At 40.3% G+C, this 12137-nt stretch overlaps 1 non-coding gene across 1 annotated transcript; it reads left to right on the top strand.

Moving 5' to 3' along the window:
* The first annotated feature begins 9527 nt into the window (after nucleotides 1–9527).
* Nucleotides 9528–9646, top strand: LOC115892213. Its single transcript, XR_004052101.1, has one exon.
* The last annotated feature ends 2491 nt before the right edge of the window (nucleotides 9647–12137 follow it).

Raw genomic sequence — 12137 nt, 5'->3', positions numbered from 1 at the left:
CGACCTCCCAAAGTACTGGGATTATAGATTTGAGCCCCTGCTCCCAGCCCAGATGCTCATGCTCCTTCACCTCTCTGAAGATCCTCAAAGAAGGCTGCTTAAGGCTGGAGGTGACTCTCTTGGGGACAAGCCAGCCTAGTTGTTGTGGGTGCCAAGGAGATTAGCGTCTCTCAGCATGCCTGTCAATCCATTTGTGTTTTACCAGTACATTTTAGCACCCTGATTAGCACGCTGTAGTATGAATAGTGTCTCAAAGGAGGTCTCCGTATCCCATTTCCCATGCCATGCATATGCCTAATGAGGATGCCCTAAAAGCTGGTTGAGCCTAACTATTATCAAGAGATCCTGAAATTCTGTACCTCTAGGAAAGTTCTGCAAAAGAGATCTTCCCCAGTTCCCTCACCCAGGGCGGTAGGTGGGTTGAGGAGTGTCCAATATGGCACCCAACTGTGACTAACTGAATTGTGAAAGCCAATTGCAGTTCTTTGGGGTGGAGTCCGGGCAAACTTCTTCAGTGTGAATCAATCCAATAGGAGCTGCTACTGTGAGTGGAAAAAAGGAGAGATTAAATAATCTGGTTTGGCCAGGTTTGTCTCGAACTCCTGACCTCAAGTGATCTGCCTGCCTTGGCCTCCCAAAGTGCTAGAATTACAATTTTGAGCCACCGTGCTTGGCCTTGAACTTTATCTTTTAGTGTAGTTTTAGGTTCACAGCAATACTGAGTGGAAACAAGAGAGTTTCCACTGCTATGTCTTCAAGGACCAGCTTCCATATCATTATCTCCATGAAATCTTCTCTGATTTTCCATAGATGTAAATAAAAGTTTTCTCTTCCAAAATTTCACAGCCCCTTTAAGAAAATTTAACAAGATTTCATTTTCTAGTCTGTTTTATTTGTCATGTACCTATCTTTTCTTCTTCGCTAGATTGTAAATTCATTAAGGGCAGGATCCATATCTAATCTACCTCTGCATCTCCTAACGCCATGGTTCCATCATTGTTTTGGCAAATATTAAAGTATGCATGTATTATTACACCATGCTGCTTACATATTTATAGATCTGCTTTTCTTATTTGACTGGATACCTCTGAGATTATATCTTTATTTTTCTGTGTCTCCCAATGCCTTGAGTGATGTCAAATATATAGTCAGTGGTGAATAAATGCTTGCTTTTTTCATATGAAAGGAAGCTGGCTCTTCTACGGTAAAATTTCAGCTGAAACGTCAGTAAGTATTAAGTAGTAATCATAAACAATAAAAATTATGGAAAAGTATAGAAAAATTTGTTTTCAATAGAATGTATTTATTGTGTTCTCAAAAGCATATGTTTTCATCTCTCAATGTTTCCTAAAGCTTGGTGACCTTTGTGTAGGATGAGACATCTTTCATGGATGAAAATAGATCTCTAACTCTTTGAAATCATAACTTTTTATGACAGTAGCAATATATCAAGGAAAAAAGAGTTTGAGTCAAAATACATCTTTAAAGTTTTCTTTTTCTCAGAACATTTGACATTTAAAACTCATTATCTCTTGCCACTTGAATCTCAGTGTTGACCTCAAGGATTCTGTAGAAGGTACAGGATTTAGAGGGCAAAGAGAAGCACAGGAAAGTGAAGTGAATGAAAATGAAGAGTAGAGAGGTATAACCTGGTCTTGGTGATGTCAAATTCAGACCAAAGGCAGTGGGTAATTTATGGGATGGATCAAAAGGAAAGGGATAAATGATGACGAGAGTAGCAACATTAAGTCAGAAAAGACAAGAAAAATGAAAGAGGTCAAAGGGCAAGACACACAATAGGTGAGGAGGGAACATTTCTAAAATAACAACTGTGATCCTTTAATTTTTTTAAATTGCACCAGTAACTTCAGAATACTGGTAATGAAAATACAGATAAAATTCCCCTTCAACACCATTTCCCTGGAAATCAAATCTTTTTCCTTTTTTTTTTCAGCCCCAGAGAATGGAAAATATTTAGAGAGGTACAAAACTATAAAGTGTCTCTATAAATAACTGCAAAATTTTGACTTACATTTATTTATAATGTCTAAGGCACAGCCACAAGTTCTCCTCCTCTTGGGAAAGAAGGAGAAAATTTTAAGGGTTGGCTGCTCTTGGCTGGGTGTGGTAGGTCACACCCATAATCCTAGCACTTTGGGAGAATGAGGCTGGAGGATCACCTTGAGCCCGCGAGTTTGAGGCCAGACTGGGCATATCATAAGATCTGGTCTCCACAAAAATATTTAAAAATATTAGTCAGCCATGGTGGCATGTGCCTGTACTCCCAGCTACTGGGGAGGCTGAGGTAGGAGGATTGGCTGAGCTCAGGAGGTAGGAGGTCTGGATTGCACCATTGTACTCCCAGACTGGGCGATAGAGTGAGACCCTGTCCAAACAAACAAACAAACAAACAAACAAAAAACCACACACACACACAACAAAAAAATGAGTTCACAGCTCTTATCTTTACTTTAACTAAGTTTAGACATCCCTCCCTCAAGATGATTCTCCTTCTAATCCCAAAATAACAGAAACATGGAATTAGGTTAAGACAACTGGCTAAAGAAATTTATTTCTTCATGCCATTATTTTCATTAATAGGCATTCTAGAATTTTGAGGTACTTACTGTTTTCTGTCTTAGCATACATATTGACATTCATAGATGTAACATACCCTGATGAGCATACCTACATTTTGAAAAATCTCCTTTTCACCTTCAAATTGTGAAGAAACGAAGCACTGAAATAATTCATAATTCATAATTCATAATTTCCATCCAAACTAGTGCTACTTCCTAACTATGGACCACATTATAGGCAGGGTAGGTGGCAGTTTACATATATTTCCTACAGAATCATCTGTAACTATAACTTTTCATCTCTAATTTGGAAAAAATAACAAATTCCAAGTAATAATAATAATATATTGATAGAGTCTATCTTGGGTATACAGTAATTTATGTATAAAATATCATTCATAAATGTTGGTATTTTATTGTTTATAATAGATTACTTGCAAGTCACCTCTCAGTTGGTTAAAATGCAATCATACATGATGTTATAGTTGAGTATGGTTGGTCTAACATGACACTGTAATGAACTATAACCTGTGTAGCCACTGTAAAGACATTTTCTTGTTGTTGTTGTCACCAAGACTGGAGTGCAGTGGCGCGATCTCAGCTCACTGCAGCCTTCACCTCCTGAGTTCAAGCGATTCTTCTGCTTCAGCCTCCTGAGTGGGTAGGATTACAGGTCCCCACCACCATGTCTGGTTAATTTTTGTATTTTTAGTAGAGACGGGGTTTTGCCATGTTGGCCAGGCTGGTCTTGAACTCCTGACCTCAAGTGATCCACCTGCCTCAGCCTCCCAAAGTGCTGGGATTATAGGTGTGAGCCACCATGCCCAGCCTTGTAAAGATGTTTTAGCCCTCTGACAGTGAAGTCAATGAGGGGACCTTGAAATTGTTTTTGAATGTCTGATTCCTTTTCTTTTTTCTTTTCTTTTCTTTTCCTCTCCTTTCCTTTTCTTTTCTTTTCTTTTCCTTTTCTTTTCTTTTCTTTTCTTTTCTTTTTTTTTGAGGCAGAGTCTCACTCTATTGCCTAAGATGGAGTGCAGTGGCACAATCACAGCTTACTACAGTGTAGAACTTCTGGGTTCAAGCAATTAGAGAATTGCTTCCCAAGTAGCTGGGACCTCAGCCTCCCAAGTAGCTGGGACCACTGGCATGTGCCACCATGCCTGGGTAATTTTTAATTTTTTTGTAGAAACAAGGTTTTGTTATGATGCCCAGGCTGGTCTCAAACTCCTGGACTCAAGCAGTTCTCTTGCCTCAGCCTACCAAAGTGCTGGGATTACAGGTGTGAGCTATTGTGCGCGGCCCATTTTCTTACAAGGACCTGAATATCAGCTCTTTGCCAAGTCAAATAGGTTTCATTCCATAGGTGCAGCACATTGGCCGTGTTCAACTGGAAGTAGCCAGTTGAGAGAAAATGTCCCAGTGTCCCTAATCTCACAAGACTGTGGAATGAGCTTTTGACAGTGGAGAATTGTAACAGTGAAACAGTAAAAAAAAAAACTACCATTAACTAACTCCAGTATTGTTTAAGCGGCATTTACCCATTCCTGCACATAGGCAAGGATAATTTTAGAGCACTGAGATAATATACAAAAACAGCAATAATGTAGTTTTAAAAGCTAACTCTGGGATTAAAAGAGGAATATGTAAACAATGAACTCTGTTTTCTTAAAGATTTATAGGAGCATTGTGATCTGACCAAAAACAAAGAAGTTCCCAACCTCCTCGGACCCTGGCTGGCACCCAGATGTCTGTGTTTATTGATTACTTCTTGATCCCAACCCCCTTGCCTTCCCCTGCCCTTAAAATAAAAAGAACCTGAAATTTGTACTGATTAAGATGATACTTTAGAATGCTAGCTCACCATCTTCTTGGTTTTGCTAGCTTTCCAAATAAACCTACGTTTCCTCCCACCAACCCTTGTCTCTCAAGTTTGGCTTTTGAGCTGCTAGCTGCTGACCTGTATTCAGTTACATTTTCGATATAAATCACTATTATTTATCTTGGGAATCCACTGGCTGAAATTCAAGTTCTTTCTCTACTGCCAAAATCCAAAATTTCCATTTCATCAGCTTCAAATGCATTTAAAAATGTCAAAATGAATTATGACAATGTTGTCAGATAAAGCCAAAAATACCTTCCACCTTTTATTGTCTTTGAATACTCAGAAAATGAATGAAGGAATAATAGAGATGCTTCTCTAGAAACTTTAGTATTATAATTAAATCTGCCAAACATTTGCATATGGTATTTATTGCACAATGTTTTATATTTTCCAGGGAGAGAGAGAGATTGGTTACAGTCAATAAGTTGTATAACTGATACCTGAATTCACTCTTTCCTTTCTGTGTAAGTTGATTCCAAGGCATCAGACTACAGACCTGGAACAGAGGAGCAAAGGCATAATTCAAATTACTGAGCATCTTCTGCTAACAATGTGTAGTAATTTTTTTACTTAGTACATGTGAACTTAACCCAGAACCTAAGTTACCTTAGTTCATGTGTACTTAGGTTCTGGGTTTAAAAAATAATGAATTATATCATTCTAGTCTTTTAATTTATTAATTAATTATTTATTTATTTATTTATGTTTTCTTGAGACTGAGTTTCATTCTTGTTGCCCAGGCTGGAGTGTAATGGCATGGTCTCAGCTCACTGCAACCTCCTGCCTCCTGGGTTCAAGTGATTCTTGTGCCTCAGCCTCCCAAGTAACTGGGATTACAGGCGCCTGCCATCACGCCCAGCTAATTTTTTTTTGTATTTTTAGTAGAGACGGGGTTTCTACTGTTGGCCAGGCTGGTCTTGAACTCCTGACCTCAGGTGATCCGCCTGCCTCGGTCTCCCAAAGTGCTGGGATTACAGCTGTGAGCCACTGTGCCCGGCCTATAATTTTTGTTATTTTATTTTACTTTAAGTTCCAGGATACATGTGCAAAATGTGCAGATTTGTTACATAGATACACATGTGCTATGGTGGTTTGGTGCACCACCTATCAACCTATCATCTGGGTGTTTTTTTTTTTTTTTTTTTTTTTTTTTTTTTTTTGAGACAGAGTCTTGCTCTGTCACCAGGCTGGAATGCAGTGGCACTCTAAGCTCACTGAAACCTCCGCCTCCCAGGTTCAAGTGATCCTCCTGCCTCAGTCTCCCGAGTAGCTGGGACTACAGACACGCGCCACCACGCCTGGCTAATTTTTTACATTTTTAGTAGAGATGAGGTTTCACCATGTTCGCCAAGATGATCTCGATCTTCTGATCTCGTGATCTGCCCGCCTCGGCCTCCCAAAGTGCTGGGATAACAGGCATGAGCCACTGCGCCCGGCCACCATCATCTAGGTTTTAAGCCCTGCATGCATTAGGTATTTGTCCTCATGGTCTCCCTCCCCTATAGCTCTAGCCTTCAATTCAAAGTCTAGTAGGGAAATTTTTTTTATTTTTTTGGGACAGGGCCTTACCCTATTGCCAAGGCTAGAATGCAGTGGCACAATCTTGGCTCGCTGCAACCTCTGCCTCCCTGGCTCAAGCCATCCTCCCACTTCAGTTTCCTGAGTAGCTGGGACTAAAGGCATGTATCACTGTTCCTGGCCAATTTTGTGCGTGTGTGTGTGTGTGTGTGTGTGTGTGTGTGTGTATATGTATTTTTTTTTTTTTTTTTTTTTTTTTTTTTTTTTTAAGAGAGCGGGTTTTGCCATGTTGGCTAGGCTGGTTTTGAACTCCTAAGCTCAAGCAATTCACCTGCATCGGCTTCCCAAAGTACTGGGATAACAGACGTGAGTCCCCATGCCTTGTTGAAATAAATATAAATAGGTGGCAATGGAATGTAAAAAACTCCTGTATTGAAGCACTGTGTCACAGGTCACTACCCCTGCCTAGGAGGGAGGTGACACTGTGTCACAGGTCACCACCCCTGCCTAGAAGGGAGGAACTTTGAGCTGGGTCTTGAAGAATGAGTTGGAGTTTTCCAGAGGAAAAAGAAACCTGGTGGTCTTTCAGGCAGAGGAAACAGCGTATGTTTGGGAGTAAGAGTTTTGGGAGAAAGGCAAAGAGTTCTGTGTAATCAAATTAGAAGGAGGGTGTGAGTGTATTGCTTTGAGCCCCCTTTATATTTTATTTCTGAACCTACTCTGTGAACTTTTCTTCTGTCTATTGCTTTCTGAAGTGTTTAAATAAACAATGATTCAAGATAGACCCTACACTTAGTAGCCTTTCACTCTATTGTGGAGTGGGTTAAGATGAATCTCCAGGATATTTATAGATTATGCCTTTAACATGTTCACAATATATTGACTAAGACAAACTAGAAGCATTTTGCTTCTATTTACTTGTGTGAGTGGAAGGAACTGAAGCATAAAGAGCTGTGAATGACTCATTTGGTGGGGGGTGTTAGGCTATAACTTAAGACCTCTGATTTCAAGGGAGCCTTTGGTTCATATCTGCACATCTTCCAAGATCTACAGGCATTGTTTTCCACAGCACAAGTACCTCACCATCTTAAGGAAAGGCACATAAAAGGAGCAACTATCTCTGCCAACCTGAGATCCTTTTTATTCTGAAAATACCACCTGTACTCACTGTTTACCACCCACCAAGAAAGCAAGTGTTTAACAGCTCAATCTTGGGTATCCACAGGGCCTTAGCCTATGCTCAGCACAATCTGATGGGAATTGGAGATCTATAAGATATATATATTTTACCTTCTTGGAGTTTGTAATTCGGATGAGATTACCACCCAGTTAGAGCTTAATTACAGAGAGTTGGGGTGGGCATGGTAGCTCAAGTCTGTAATCCCAGCACTTTGGGAAGAGGAGGCAGGAGGATGTCTTGAGTCCAGGAGTTCAAGACCAGCCTGGGCAAAAAGTGAGACCCTATCTCTATAAAAAAATAAAATAAAGTAAATTAGCCAGGTGTGGTGGTGTGTGTTTGTAGTCCCAGGTACTTGGGAGGCTGAGCTGGAAGAATGGCTTGAGCCCAAGAGTTTGAGGCTGCAGTAAGCCAGATTTGCCACTGTATTCCATTCTGAGCAACAGAACCAGATTCTGTCTCAAAAAACAAAAATATTTATGGAGGGTTGACTACAGAAGCACAATAATTCTACCTGTTCCTGATGATGGACTTTCAAAACCTTTTTCTGAATCAGAATTTCCAGCTGCCTCCTGAAACATTTACCAGGATATGCCAAAGACCCTTAAATTCAACAGATTCAAAATTAGATTGGTTAACTTTTTTTCCTATCATTCCTATGTCAAGTGTTCTCTATTCTATGTTTAGATCTTGGTTAATGGTATTATCTCCTGTTCAGCATGCAAACTAGATATCTGTGGGCCATAAGTGACTTCTTCCTTTCTCTAACACTTCAATATCCAGACTATCACTACGTCATTTACACTGAATCTTCAAAATGAGTTTCGAATTTCTACTGTAATTTGTTGTAAATGTAATAGTCTGTAATTCATATTATGCCAAAAATGTATAGCTTCTATGCATGGGTAGCCAGGGATGCTGTGGTTGGAACATCTGTTTGACAATGTGTGTTGGCTCAGTTTCTTCCAGTTACGCCCATTTCAGGTTAACTCAGGCTTGCAAGATTTCTCTCCACTCCTGGCTCCTCCCCAAGAGGCATTTGGGTGTGGAGGAAGGCCTGACTTGTCTCATGTGATGGGAGAAGTGTATCTGGGGATTGAGAGGTGATGGAGGCAAGATACACCTGCTGTCCTCTGAGTTCTTGCTTGTCTCCAGCTGAGGTGTCCTTTGCTTTTCCCTGTGTGTGTCAACCTGTGTTCTCACTAAACCATCAGTGATAGAACTAGTCCCACCTGGTCTTTGGTATGTGTTAGCATCTGCTGTTGCTGAGCTAGGACTCCACCACAGTCTCTGGTCCTGTGGCTGCTGCATTCTGGCTCAAAGTCCCTGCCATTTCTTAAGTCCTTGCAGCATGTCCTGCTCCCCTGAGCAGGTGGGAATCTCTGGCTCTTCTGCACTTTACTTACATGCCTCAAGTCAGGAAACATGTCTGGGTAGACACTTTCACTGGATGGGTAGAGGCTTTTCCCACAGGGTCTGAAAAAGCCACCGCGGTCATTTCTTCCCTTTTGTCAGACATAATTCCTCAGTTTGGCCTTCCCACCTCTATACAGTCTGATAATGGACTGGCCTTTATTAGTCAAATCTTTGCTCCATCTCTAGAAGATGAAGGGCTTTCTCTAGTTTTTCCCCTTTCTGTATGGTCAGGTCATATCATTCCCCATGTGAATGCAGCATTTCAACTCCTTTCCCTATAGCTGTAAGATGATAGGACTGTAGGGGAATATGATTTATAGAGGAAATAAGGACTACATTTATTGTTTTCAAAATAGTATTCTTATTACATGTAGACTCATTTATACATACACACCTCTGTGCATTTTTTATTAAAACAGAATTATTACTGTACTTATTTTTTGTAACTTCTTTTTAAATCAAACCATATATTTTGCAGCACTTTCCATGCCAGGACATTCAGATATATTTCATTCTTTTTAATGGGTACATAGTATTCCATTCTATGACTGTATCATAATTTGTTTAGTGGTGGATGTTTAGCTTATAGTATCTTATTTTTTGCTATTATAAATATTTCTGCATCATACATCCTTGTACGTCGTGCAAGGAAAATTTACTGTTCCTTTATTTCCCTTACTACTTTAGTGGGCTTGTTTTGTCCTGTTTAAAAAGATTATTTTCTACCCTAAGACCAAATACATATTTTTTCTTTTTTCTTTTATCTTTACTTTTCTTATGTTTTGTTTTTTCTTTTCTCTCTTTTCTTTTATACTTTAACATGTTTAATTCATTTTTATTTTTTAGAAATTTCCATGATGTAGGTAGAATTATCATTTTTCCATATATTATAGAGTTGTGTATTTTTTTCAAAAAAACACATTTTCAGGTCCTCTCTCCCACGGTGGGTGGGTAGTGCGGGGTGGGGGGGTCCCTTTTCTCCTCAGCCAAGGCTGAAAGCAAAGATCAGATCTTGAGGATCATTTTCAAGACTACCATGTGCTGGGAAGCCTTATTTTCCTACCTTAGACATTTGTAGAAAACAAAACAAAACAAAACAAAACAAAACAGAAACCCAGTTTTTTCACAGAAAAGTTCCTGGTTGGAATCAGTTACTTGGGAAACTTAGGTTGAGTGATGTTCTCATTGATCTCACGTTCATACTCAGCATTTCAGTTGTCATTATTTTGTCTTAAACTACAATTGCCAAATGGCCTAAACCTGTCTTTGCAATAAGGTAGTAGATGTAAATTTTCTCCTCCCCTATTTGCAATAGTTAGGTTGTTAATTAACCGAATGAATACTCGATCTCTGATCCCCATTGCAAACATAATGATGCAAAAGCCAAGATCTGGGCGATTTAAAATCATTGTAGAACCCCGGCGTGAACTTCAAAAGTCAGAACTTGTGCAGTGTTATAATATTTTATTTTATTTTATTTATTTATTTTTGAGACGGAGTCTCGCTCTGTCGCCCGGGCTGGAGTGCAGTGGCGCGATCTCAGCTCACTGCAAGCTCCGCCTCCCGGGTTTACGCCATTCTCCTGCCTCAGCCTCCCTAGTAGCTGGGACTACAGGCGCCCGCCCCCTCGCCCGGCTAGTTTTTTTTTTTTTTTTTGTAGTTTTTAGTAGAGACGGGGTTTCACCGTGTTAGCCAGGATGGTCTCGATCTCCTGACCTCGTGATCCGCCCGTCTGGGCCTCCCAAAGTGCTGGGATTACAGGCTTGAGCCACCGCGCCCGGCCATTTTATTTTATTTTTAAGAGATGGTGTCTCACTGTGTTTCCCAGCCTAGAGTGCAGCGGCACAATCATGGCTGACTGCAGCCTCGAACTCTTAGGCTCAACTAATCCTCCTGCTTCAGCCTGCCGAGTAGCCAGGACTTCAGGCACATGTCCCCACATCTGGCTAATTTTAATTTAAAAAATTTTGTAGAGATGGTGTCTCACTATGTTGCCCAGGCTGTCTACCATAATGTTCAAAACAATTTCAACAGGCTCATTTGTAATAAAATGTAATAGCAGAGTTGTTAAAATCTGCATTTAAAAGATATGTTACATAACTGTTATTTTTGCAAAAAGAGAATTTGTTTTTCTTCTTAAATCTATCTACCTACCTACCAACCTACTCATCTGTATTTAGATCTAGCTATAGATATATTTGAAGAAACAGAAAAAATATGTACAAAGAAGAAAAGTATTTACTGGCACCCAGTTAATTGGTCAACATTTTGGCCAGTTTTCTTCTCCTATTGTATTTATGCAATGCACACATGGTTTATTTACCTACGAAGTAGAAGAGCACCGCCTACATTCTGGCCAAATGTAAAAAGTTGACTATTAAAATTAATATTCAGTGGAACTGAGGCTGAAGGCAAATGTAACCATCAAAAATAAATTTTAATGGCCGGGTGTAGTGGCTCAAGCCTGTAATCCCAGCACTTTGGAAGGCCCAGGTGGGTGGATCACTTGAGGTCAGGAGTTTGAGACCAGCCTGACCAACATGGCGAAAACCTGTCTCTACTAAAAATACAAAAAATTAGCTGGGTGTGGTGGTGGGTGCCTGTAATCCCAACTACTCGGGAGACTGAGGCAGGAGAATCGCTTGAACCTGGGAGGAGGAAGTTGCAGTGAGCCGAGATCGTGCCACTGCACTCCAGCCTGGGCGACAGAGCCAGACTGTGTCTCAAAAAAATCTATATATATATATTTTAATACCAGGGTAAGTCCAGTTGATCAAAATAAGATCAATAAGCATAATTATTATTACAATTTCATATTAAAGTTTTTGTAGTAATATTTTAGAAGTTTGACATTACGGCCCAGGCACGATACCTCCTACCTAGATCTTGGCGGCTGGTCTGCTTGTACCTTTGCAGATTCTTCAGATTGTACCTTTGCCTACTAAGGAGATGCTTGTTTCAGCTAAGGGCAGTGAGGGGATATAATGTTCGTTGCCATGTAGTCATCTTGTCACCAAGTTGTTGGATGTTCTCACCTCTGAATTGTAGCCAAATAAAGACTTATCTACTCTTCGTATTCTGCCTTTAAAGATTGAGTCATTGGTAATTGTGCAATTTCACTGAGGCAGTTCCACAAATTTAAGCTTTTTTTGCCTGATTACAGAAAAATACTGAATATTGTTGTGCTCATGTTTTTGGTTTTAAAAAATTTAAGCCTGGGCAGCGTGGTGAGATCCCACCTGTACTAAAAGTTATCTTATTTTTTGAGACCAAGTCTCACTCTGTTGCCCAGGCTGAGTGCAGTGGTGTGATCACAGCTCACTGTAGCCTTGACCCCGTTGCCGGGTGTAGTGGCTCAAGTGATCCTCCTATCTTAGCCTCCTGAGTAGAGGGGACTACAGGTGCGCACCACCACACCTGGATAATTTTTTGTATTTTAGTAGAAATGAGGTTTTGCCATGTTGCTCAGGCTGGCCTCAAACTCCTGGACTCGAGTAATCTGCCTGCCTTAGCTTTCCAAAGTGCTGGAATTAGAAGTGTGAGCCACTATGCCCAGCCGCTACTA

The sequence above is a fragment of the Rhinopithecus roxellana genome, chromosome 1, assembly GCF_007565055.1.
Source record: "Rhinopithecus roxellana isolate Shanxi Qingling chromosome 1, ASM756505v1, whole genome shotgun sequence".
In the NCBI taxonomy this organism is placed as follows: Eukaryota; Metazoa; Chordata; class Mammalia; order Primates; family Cercopithecidae; genus Rhinopithecus; species Rhinopithecus roxellana.
This window is presented reverse-complemented; position numbering and strand designations above follow the sequence as displayed.